This window comes from Scyliorhinus canicula, chromosome 23 (assembly GCF_902713615.1).
Source record: "Scyliorhinus canicula chromosome 23, sScyCan1.1, whole genome shotgun sequence".
In the NCBI taxonomy this organism is placed as follows: domain Eukaryota; kingdom Metazoa; phylum Chordata; class Chondrichthyes; order Carcharhiniformes; family Scyliorhinidae; genus Scyliorhinus; species Scyliorhinus canicula.
In genome coordinates this window covers 15,474,792-15,483,058 of record NC_052168.1, presented here as the reverse complement: position 1 = coordinate 15,483,058, position 8,267 = coordinate 15,474,792, and positions in this window count along the sequence as shown.

The following is an 8,267-nucleotide window of genomic DNA, read 5'->3' as shown; positions in this document are numbered from 1 at the left end:
TCTTTCCAGGAGCTGGTGCAGACTCGATGGGCCGAATGGCCTCCTTCTGCACTGTAAATTCTATGAAAAAAAAATGAGCCATGATAGCATTTGAGGCAACATAACATCGCCTGTAGAATGCATTTTCAACAACATCAACTTCACTGCTTAGCCCATTTCAACCATCCAAGATCTCAGCGTTCCTCCCATTCTGGCCTCTTGCACATTCCTGATTTTCCTTGCTCCACCATCAGCAGCCGTACCTTCAGTAACCGAGGCTCTATGCTCTGGAATTTCCTCTCCAGCCCTCGTTACATCTCGCTCCTTCTTTAAGAGACACCTTAAAGCTTTCCTCTTTGCCACTTGTCCTAACTTGTCCTTGTGTATAGAACATAGAACATAGAACGATACAGCGCAGTACAGGCCCTTCGGCCCACGATGTTGCACCGACATGGGAAGTCAAAAACTAAAGGCCATCTAACCTACCACTATGCCATTATCATCCACATGCTTATCCAATAAACTTTTAAATGCCCTCAATGTTGGCGAGTTCACTACTGTTGCAGGTAGGGCATTCCACGGCCTCACCACTCTTTGCGTAAAAAACCTACCTCTGACCTCTGTCCTATATCTATTACCCCTCAATTTAAGGCTATGTCCCCTCGTGCTAGCCACCTCCATCCGCGGGAGAAGGCTCTCGCTGTCCACCCTATCTAACCCTCTGATCATTTTGTATGCCTCTATTAAGTCACCTCTTAACCTTCTTCTCTCTAACGAAAACAACCTCAAGTCCATCAGCCTTTCCTCATAAGATTTTCTCTCCATACCAGGCAACATCCTGGCAAATCTCCTCTGCACCCGTTCCAAAGCTTCCACGTCCTTCCTATAATGAGGCGACCAGAACTGTACGCAATACTCCAAATGCAGCCGTACCAGAGTTTTGTACAGCTGCAACATGACCTCATGGCTCCGGAACTCAATCCCTCTACCAATAAAGGCCATCACACCTTAGGCCTTCTTCACAACCCTATCAACCTGGGTGGCAACTTTCAGGCATCTATGTACATGGACACCGAGATCCCTCTGCTCATCCACACTACCAAGAATTTTACCATTAGCCAAATATTCCGCATTCCTGTTATTCTTTCCAAAGTGAATCACCTCACACTTCTCCACATTAAACTCCATTTGCCACCTCTCAGCCCAGCTCTGCAGCTTATCTATGTCCCTCTGTAACCTGCAACATCCTTCCGCACTGTCTACAACTCCACCGACTTTAGTGTCGTCTGCAAATTTACTCACCCAACCTTCTGCGCCCTCCTCTAGGTCATTTATAAAAATGACAAACAGCAACGGCCCCAGAACAGATCCTTGTGGTACGCCACTCGTAACTGAACTCCATTCTGAACATTTCCCATCAACTACCACTCTCTGTCTTCTTTCAACTAGCCAATTTCTGATCCACATCTCTAAATCACCCTCAATCCCCAGCCTCCGTATTTTCTGCAATATCTCGGTGGCAAACATTTTTGTTTGATTAATTATGCTGAAAAGTGCCGTGGGACGTTAAAGGAGGCTATATAAAGACAAACTGTCGCTGTTGTCATCTGATAGGTAGCTGCTCCAGCACAGGCCTCGAGGAGAAAACAATCCTCTTAGGAGGTTCCGCCCACTCACATGGCAAACTCCAGCTCAGGCAACAACATTCCGTGTGAGCTTGAGAGGGAGAGGCACCCAGCGTTAGTGCACACAAGCAGGCAGTGCCAACAAGAACACCCACTACTGGGTCGCAGGATGTCTTTTCTCCTTATTTACTGCATCCAAACCCCGTCACAATTTTGTGGTGCTTGGGCAGCAGGGTGGCGCAGTGGGTTAGCCCTGCAGCCTCACGGCGCCGAGGTCCCAGGTTCGATCCCGGCCCTGGGTCACCGTCCGTGTGGAGTTTGCACGTTCTCCCTGTGTCTGCGTGGGTTTCGCCCCGACAACCCAAAGATGTGCAGGGTAGGTGGATTGGCCGCTAAATTGAAAAAAAAATCAATCGGGTACTCTAAATTTAAAAAAAATAATAATAATTTTGAGGTGCAGTCAGCAGAGCCCCCGGGTTCAAGCCCACCGCCAGGACCTGTTCACCACAGGAGGCGCGTTCAGAATGTGGCTCAACGGGCTGGTAATCAGCTGGGGAATCCTCCCCCACTATTCGTGGGCCGAAGGGCCTGTACTGCGCTGTATCGTTCTATGTTCTATGTTCTATGTTCTATTCCCCAAGGGAAAACACAGTGTGGGTTTGGAGATACACTGAAAAAAAAGGCGAGTGCCTGGCTCACGTATACCAGAGGCCAATCCACACTCAATACAGCAGAACAGGAAGAAACTGCTTGGTTTAGGGACTTTGTATTCACTCAATTGATTTTTCAATGTATTCATTTGTTTTGCCACAATAATCTTTCTCAACGCCCCTTGACATGTTTACACACGAGGAAGGAGCCATTTTAAATGCAAGGTCCCAGGTTCGATTCCCGGCTGGGTCACTGTCTGTGTGGAGTCTGCACGTCCTCCCCGTGTGTGCGTGGGTTTCCTCCGGGTGCTCCGGTTTCCTCCCACAGTCCAAAGATGTGCGGGTTAGGTGGATTGGCCATGCTAAATTGCCCGTAGTGTAAGGTTAATGGGGGGGATTGTTGGGTTACGGGTATGTGGGTTTAAGTAGGGTGATCATTGCTCGGCACAACATCAAGGGCCGGAGGGCCTGTTCTGTGCTGTACTGTTCTATGTTCTATTCTATGTATGCAAAAGCAAAGCTGACAGAGGAGACGACAACAACTACAGGGCCACCACACTCCTTGGGGCATCATGGGGAAGGCCTTTGCTCGGGCCACACTTTAAAAGACCCCAGCTGCTTGCCGACTGAGTATTTGACACCATCGGCAAGGCAGGGGCCCCACAGGATTTGGGGAGAAATTGACTGCCCACCAAAGCTCCTCGGTCCCTCCCGCTCCTTCCACGACAACGCGTGTCGCATTGGACAGTTTGATGGCTCCACATCCCACATTTTCAGAGTGAGGTGAAGAGTGAAACAGGCCTGTGTCCGAGCCTCCCCTCCACTTCGGGAGCCTTCGTCTCCATGCTCCTGATCTTTGCCTTCCCTGCGGATATGGAAGGAATCTACCTGCGCACTGGGTCAGACGGTGGGCTGTACAATCTGTCGAGACTGAAAGCCAAGACAAAGACACACCTGTCCGTGCCGCGCTGGTGACCCATTTGGCAACTCAGCTACAAGGACCCATCGACAGGCCCTACCAGGCCTGCATCTTGTTCTCCCGGAGCACAAGCATCAAGTAAACTGTGGACATGGGACAAAGTGTTGTATCTCCTCGCCTGACCACACTAATTAAAACTCCGCTGAAAATGGGTAGCAAATTCTTCTGCCTTGGGTCCACGGTGACAGACAAGGCCCACGGACCAGGTTTCTTCATGCAGAGCTTGAAACAAGCACAGCTACTGGGCGGGATTCTCCGTCGGCGGCATCCTCCGCATCGCCGACAGCGCATTCATGCCCGAGGATGATTCCCGACGGAGTGGGGGTGGCCACAATGGAAAACCCCATTGGCCGCCTACCGGGACGGAGGTTCCCGCTGCCAGTGGAGGGGAGGGCCGCACCAGAAAGTGGGTCTGGCGGGGCGGAAAATCCCGCCCAGAAACGTTGACAGACTCATGAAATGCGGGTGGAATAACACCGGGCTGACCCTGAGGACCGAACTGCTGGTTTATAAGGCCTGAGATCTCAGCACCTTGCTTCATGGCTGTGAAACATGGTCCACGGACAGCTACCAAGACAAGAAGCTCAATCATTTCCACTCTTACGAATGCATTCTTTCGCCTCACGGCGCCGAGGTCCCAGGTTCGATCCCGGCTCTGGGTCACTGTCCGTGTGGAGTTTGCACATTCTCCCCGTGTCTGCGTGGGTTTCGCCCCCACAACCCAAAAATGTGCAGCTGTTAAAGCAGACCAGCAGCACGGGTACAATTCCCGTACCAGCCTCCCAGAATGTGGCGACTAGGGGCTTTTCACAGTAATTTCATTTGAAGCCTACTAGTGACAATAAACGATTTTCATTAATCTCATTGAGGTGTTGGATTTGGCAAAGAACTTTACAAATGCAAGAAAAGAAAGTCCAAGATGCCTCTTTGTAATGTCCACCTTGACCATCGCAAACCCGCAGCTCACTGCAGACATTCCTTCCCGGAGCACCTGGAATCTTATTTACAGAGTCCAAACTTTTCTAAGATCCCAGGTTACTTATTTACTTGTTTGGCGGATCAGCGAATAAAGAAGAATTAAGTTCTTCCTGGTCAGCTGAAAGAATTTAGTTCCACTGTTGATTTATTCGTTATGATGTGGAGATGCCGGCTTTATTCGTTGGTCTTGATCTCCAAAACTGGGAAATCGCATTGGAAATGCCCATCTCTGCTGGCTATTTTGAAAATTAATTTTCGGGTATGTGGGCGTCGCTGGCCAGGCCCGGCACTTATTGTCCATCCCCAATTGCCCCTGAGAGGGTGGCTGTGAGCTCCCTGAACCGCTGCACTCCATGTGGTGTAGGCACACCCACTGGGTGCTAGCTAAAAGGAAACGGAAGGTTCTCTTTTCAAAGGTCATTGCCCTCCCTTTGCGCAATCACATGTTCTCATTCGTTAAAACGATAAACGAAACCTGGCCCCGAGGCCGTCAGTGCGAGATAGTCACCAAGAAATCCAATAGGGGCATTCAGGGCGGTGCGGTAGCAGAGTGGATAGCACAGTTGCTTCACAGCTCCAGGGTCCCAGGTTCGATTCCCGGCTTGGGTCACCCCCTGTGTGGAGTTTGCACGTTCTCCCTGTGCCTGCGTGGGTTTCCTCCGGTTTCCTCCCACAAGTATCGAAGGACGTGCAGGTTAGGTGGATCGGCCACGCTAAATTGCTTCCAAAAAAAAGGTTAGATGGGGTTACTGGGTTACAGGGATAGGGTGGAGGTGTGGGCTTAAATAGGGTGCTGTTTCCAAGGGCCGGTGCAGACTCGATGGGCCGAATGGCCTGCCTCTGCACTGTAAATTCTATAATTCTAGCAAATTCTTTACCCAGAGAATGGTGAGAACGTGGAACTGGGCTGCCACAAGGAGTGGTCGAAACAAATAGCGTGGAATGATTTAAGGGGAATCTCGACCGGCATTTGAGGGGATGGGGATAGACGGTTCCGATTATAGATTCCGATGGGGGGGCAGCACGGTGGCACAGTGGTTAGCATTGCTGCCTACGGCGCTGAGGTCCCAGGTTCGAATCCCGGCCCTGGGTCACTGTCCGTGTGGAGTTTGCACATTCTCCTCGTGTCTGTGTGGGTTTCACCCCCACAACCCAAAGATGTGCAGAGTAGGTAGATTGGCCAGGCTAAATTGCCCCTTAATTGGAAAAAATAATTGGGTACTCTAAATTTTAAAAAAAAGATTCCGATGGGGAAAACTGTGTGGAGGCGAGAGTTGAGTATAAACGCTGGCGTGGACAGCTTGAGGGATGCCTCTGTGTCATCTATCCTCAGTAATTACTCAGATGTACTCTTAATTATAATGATTTTGATGCAGGTTGTTCTTGCTGTTTCGTTGGGCCTCTTATTGCACAAGCTTTTTAACTCTTATTTTGAAGTGGCTGGTTAAGCTGCCTCGCTCGATCTGATAGGGTCACTGCAGCTGTTTCATAATATCCTCGCCCTGCCAAGGAATGTGTGGTCTCTGAAATCCAGAGATATGCAAAACTTTGCTTAGAATACTTTGTGGTCTATTGTGCAAGGAGAGTATCGCATACCAAAATGGATTCCAAACCTGTAATGCAGGATCTTTGGCAGAAAGCACACAACTCTTCAAATATATCCTTATTCCTTTCAACACTGATTCCACATGCATCCCCTCCAATAATAGTCATCCTGTAAAGAGGTCAACTCTTTGCAGATCTTCAGCGGTTGTTCAGCAGGCGGCCTGGCTCCGGGTTAAGAGGACTCGATCCCCTAACTTTAAAATGATCTTCCTCGTTTTCACATCCATCCACTGCCTGGCCTCGTCCCTCCCTCCCTCCCTCCATCATCCCTTCCAGCCCTTTAAGCCCCTTGAGATCTCTCTCTCCAATTCTGACCTCTTGCACCTCCGCTATGAAAATTGTTGGCAGTCAGACATCCAGCAGTCTGGGCCCGACATTCTGTAAAACATCTCCTCTTTATCTCACATTTCCTTTGGATCAATCCTTTTCCATCAATTCACTCAAGGACACGAGTAGACGTAAACTGTGGCTTTAATCAACTTACAACTCAGCCTGCCTGCGACTAGCTGAACTGAAGGCAGGCTCGCAAGGCCGCAGCACTTTATACTTCCGGTTGTGGGCGGAGCCATGGGCGGAGCCAAGGGCGGAGCCCTGTACATGCTCCTCATCTCCCCCTGTGGGCAGAGCCGCGCAACGGCTCACAGATGGAGCCCACAGGGGCACAGTGATACACAGTGTGAATTTATATTATACATTCACCACACATCCGCTTCGGGATACGATGGACCGCCCTCGGGATCCATTTCTGGACGGGACGTCGCTCGTTGTAGCTGTAGAGGCTGATTTGCGATTGGCCATCTCTTCAGCAGCTGCCGCAGATGACTAAGCGGAGGCCCGAGGTCAGCTAATGCTTCTTTCTTTCCGGGAGGGGGGGGGGGGGGGGGAAATCTCTTTTCTACCATCTGGTCATTCCTTCCATCCTCTCCACGTCTTTCCTGCCTGTCTGTCTCCAGTCCCTCCAGTCAGCAGCAAGGACTTCCTCTGCATCGACTCCCATCCTGATCAACTTGAGTCCTCGCTTGCTGACAACCTTCTATCGCAGACGTGGGCAACTGGTTGGTCTCGTGCCAATAGTAAGCCCACCGTAGAGGGTCTTGGGGGATGTGGCCATCACTCCATTTTGTTCACTTAAGATACTTCCTAAAACATATCTCTTCCAACAAGCTTCACCTATTCTTATAATTTCTTCTCGTAGTTCCATTTCAAACGTATTTGAACCCATGGATATTTTTGCTACTTTCAAGGTGCTTTGTAAATGCAAGTGGTTGTTATTTATAGTGACGTGGCAGGAACCCATTTTCATAGTTACCAGCCCCAACCTAGGTCCTGGATCTCAACTCTGAACTGTTCGCAAACCAGGATGAAAATAGTTTAATCCCCAAATCGCTCAGTCACCTTCTGGGCTCTTGTCTACATAGCAATTCTTTGGGCGGGCTTTGCCGGCTATTCCCACTGGCATGGTCTCCTGCCCCCCCCCCCCCGGCTGCTGGGCGACACAGTGGCACCATGGTCAGCACATGGCCAGCAGTGCTTTCTCACAGTGCCAGGGACCCGGGTTCGATTCCGACCTCGGGTGACTGTGTGGAGTTTGCACGTTCGCCCCGTGTCTGCGTGGGTTTCCTTCAGGTACTCCAGTTTCCTCCCAATGTGCAGGTTAGGTGGATTGGCCATGATAATTGCCCCTTAGTGTCCAAAGATGTGCAGGTTAGGTGGGGTAGCGGGGAGAGGGATCCTAGGTAGGGTGCTCTTTCAGAGGGTCACATGTGATTGACCCTTGACTGCCTTTCTGAATGACCTGGTAAACCACTCAGTTCAAGGGCAATTAGAACATAGACATAGAACATACAGTGCAGAAGGAGGCCATTCGGCCCATCGAGTCTGCACCAACCCACTTAAGCCCTCACTCCACCCTATCCCCGTTACCCAATAGCCCCTCCTAATCTTTTTGGACACTAAGGGCAATTTAGCATGGCCAATCCATCTAACCACGTCTTTGGACTGTGGGAAGAAAACGGAGCACCCGGAAGAAACCCACGCAGATATGGGGAGAACGTGCAGACTCCGCGCAGACAGTGACCCAAGCCGGGAATCGAACCTGGGACCCTGGCGCTGTGAAGCCACAGTGCTAACCACTTGTGCAAATGTGCTGCCCTTAGGGATGGGTTACAAATACTGGCCTCTGAATGGATTTAGAAAAAAACTCATTGAATGGCAGAGCAGACTCGATGGGCTGAATCCCCACTCACATGCTCGACCACCATTCAGCATTGACGTACACAACACACACATAACACACACATAACGCACACACAACGCACACACAACACACACATAACTCACACATAACGCACACACAACACACACATAACGTACACACAACACACACATAATGCCCAAACACACACATAACTCACACTGACGCTCGCCCGATCCAACAGTAGTGCCAGGAGC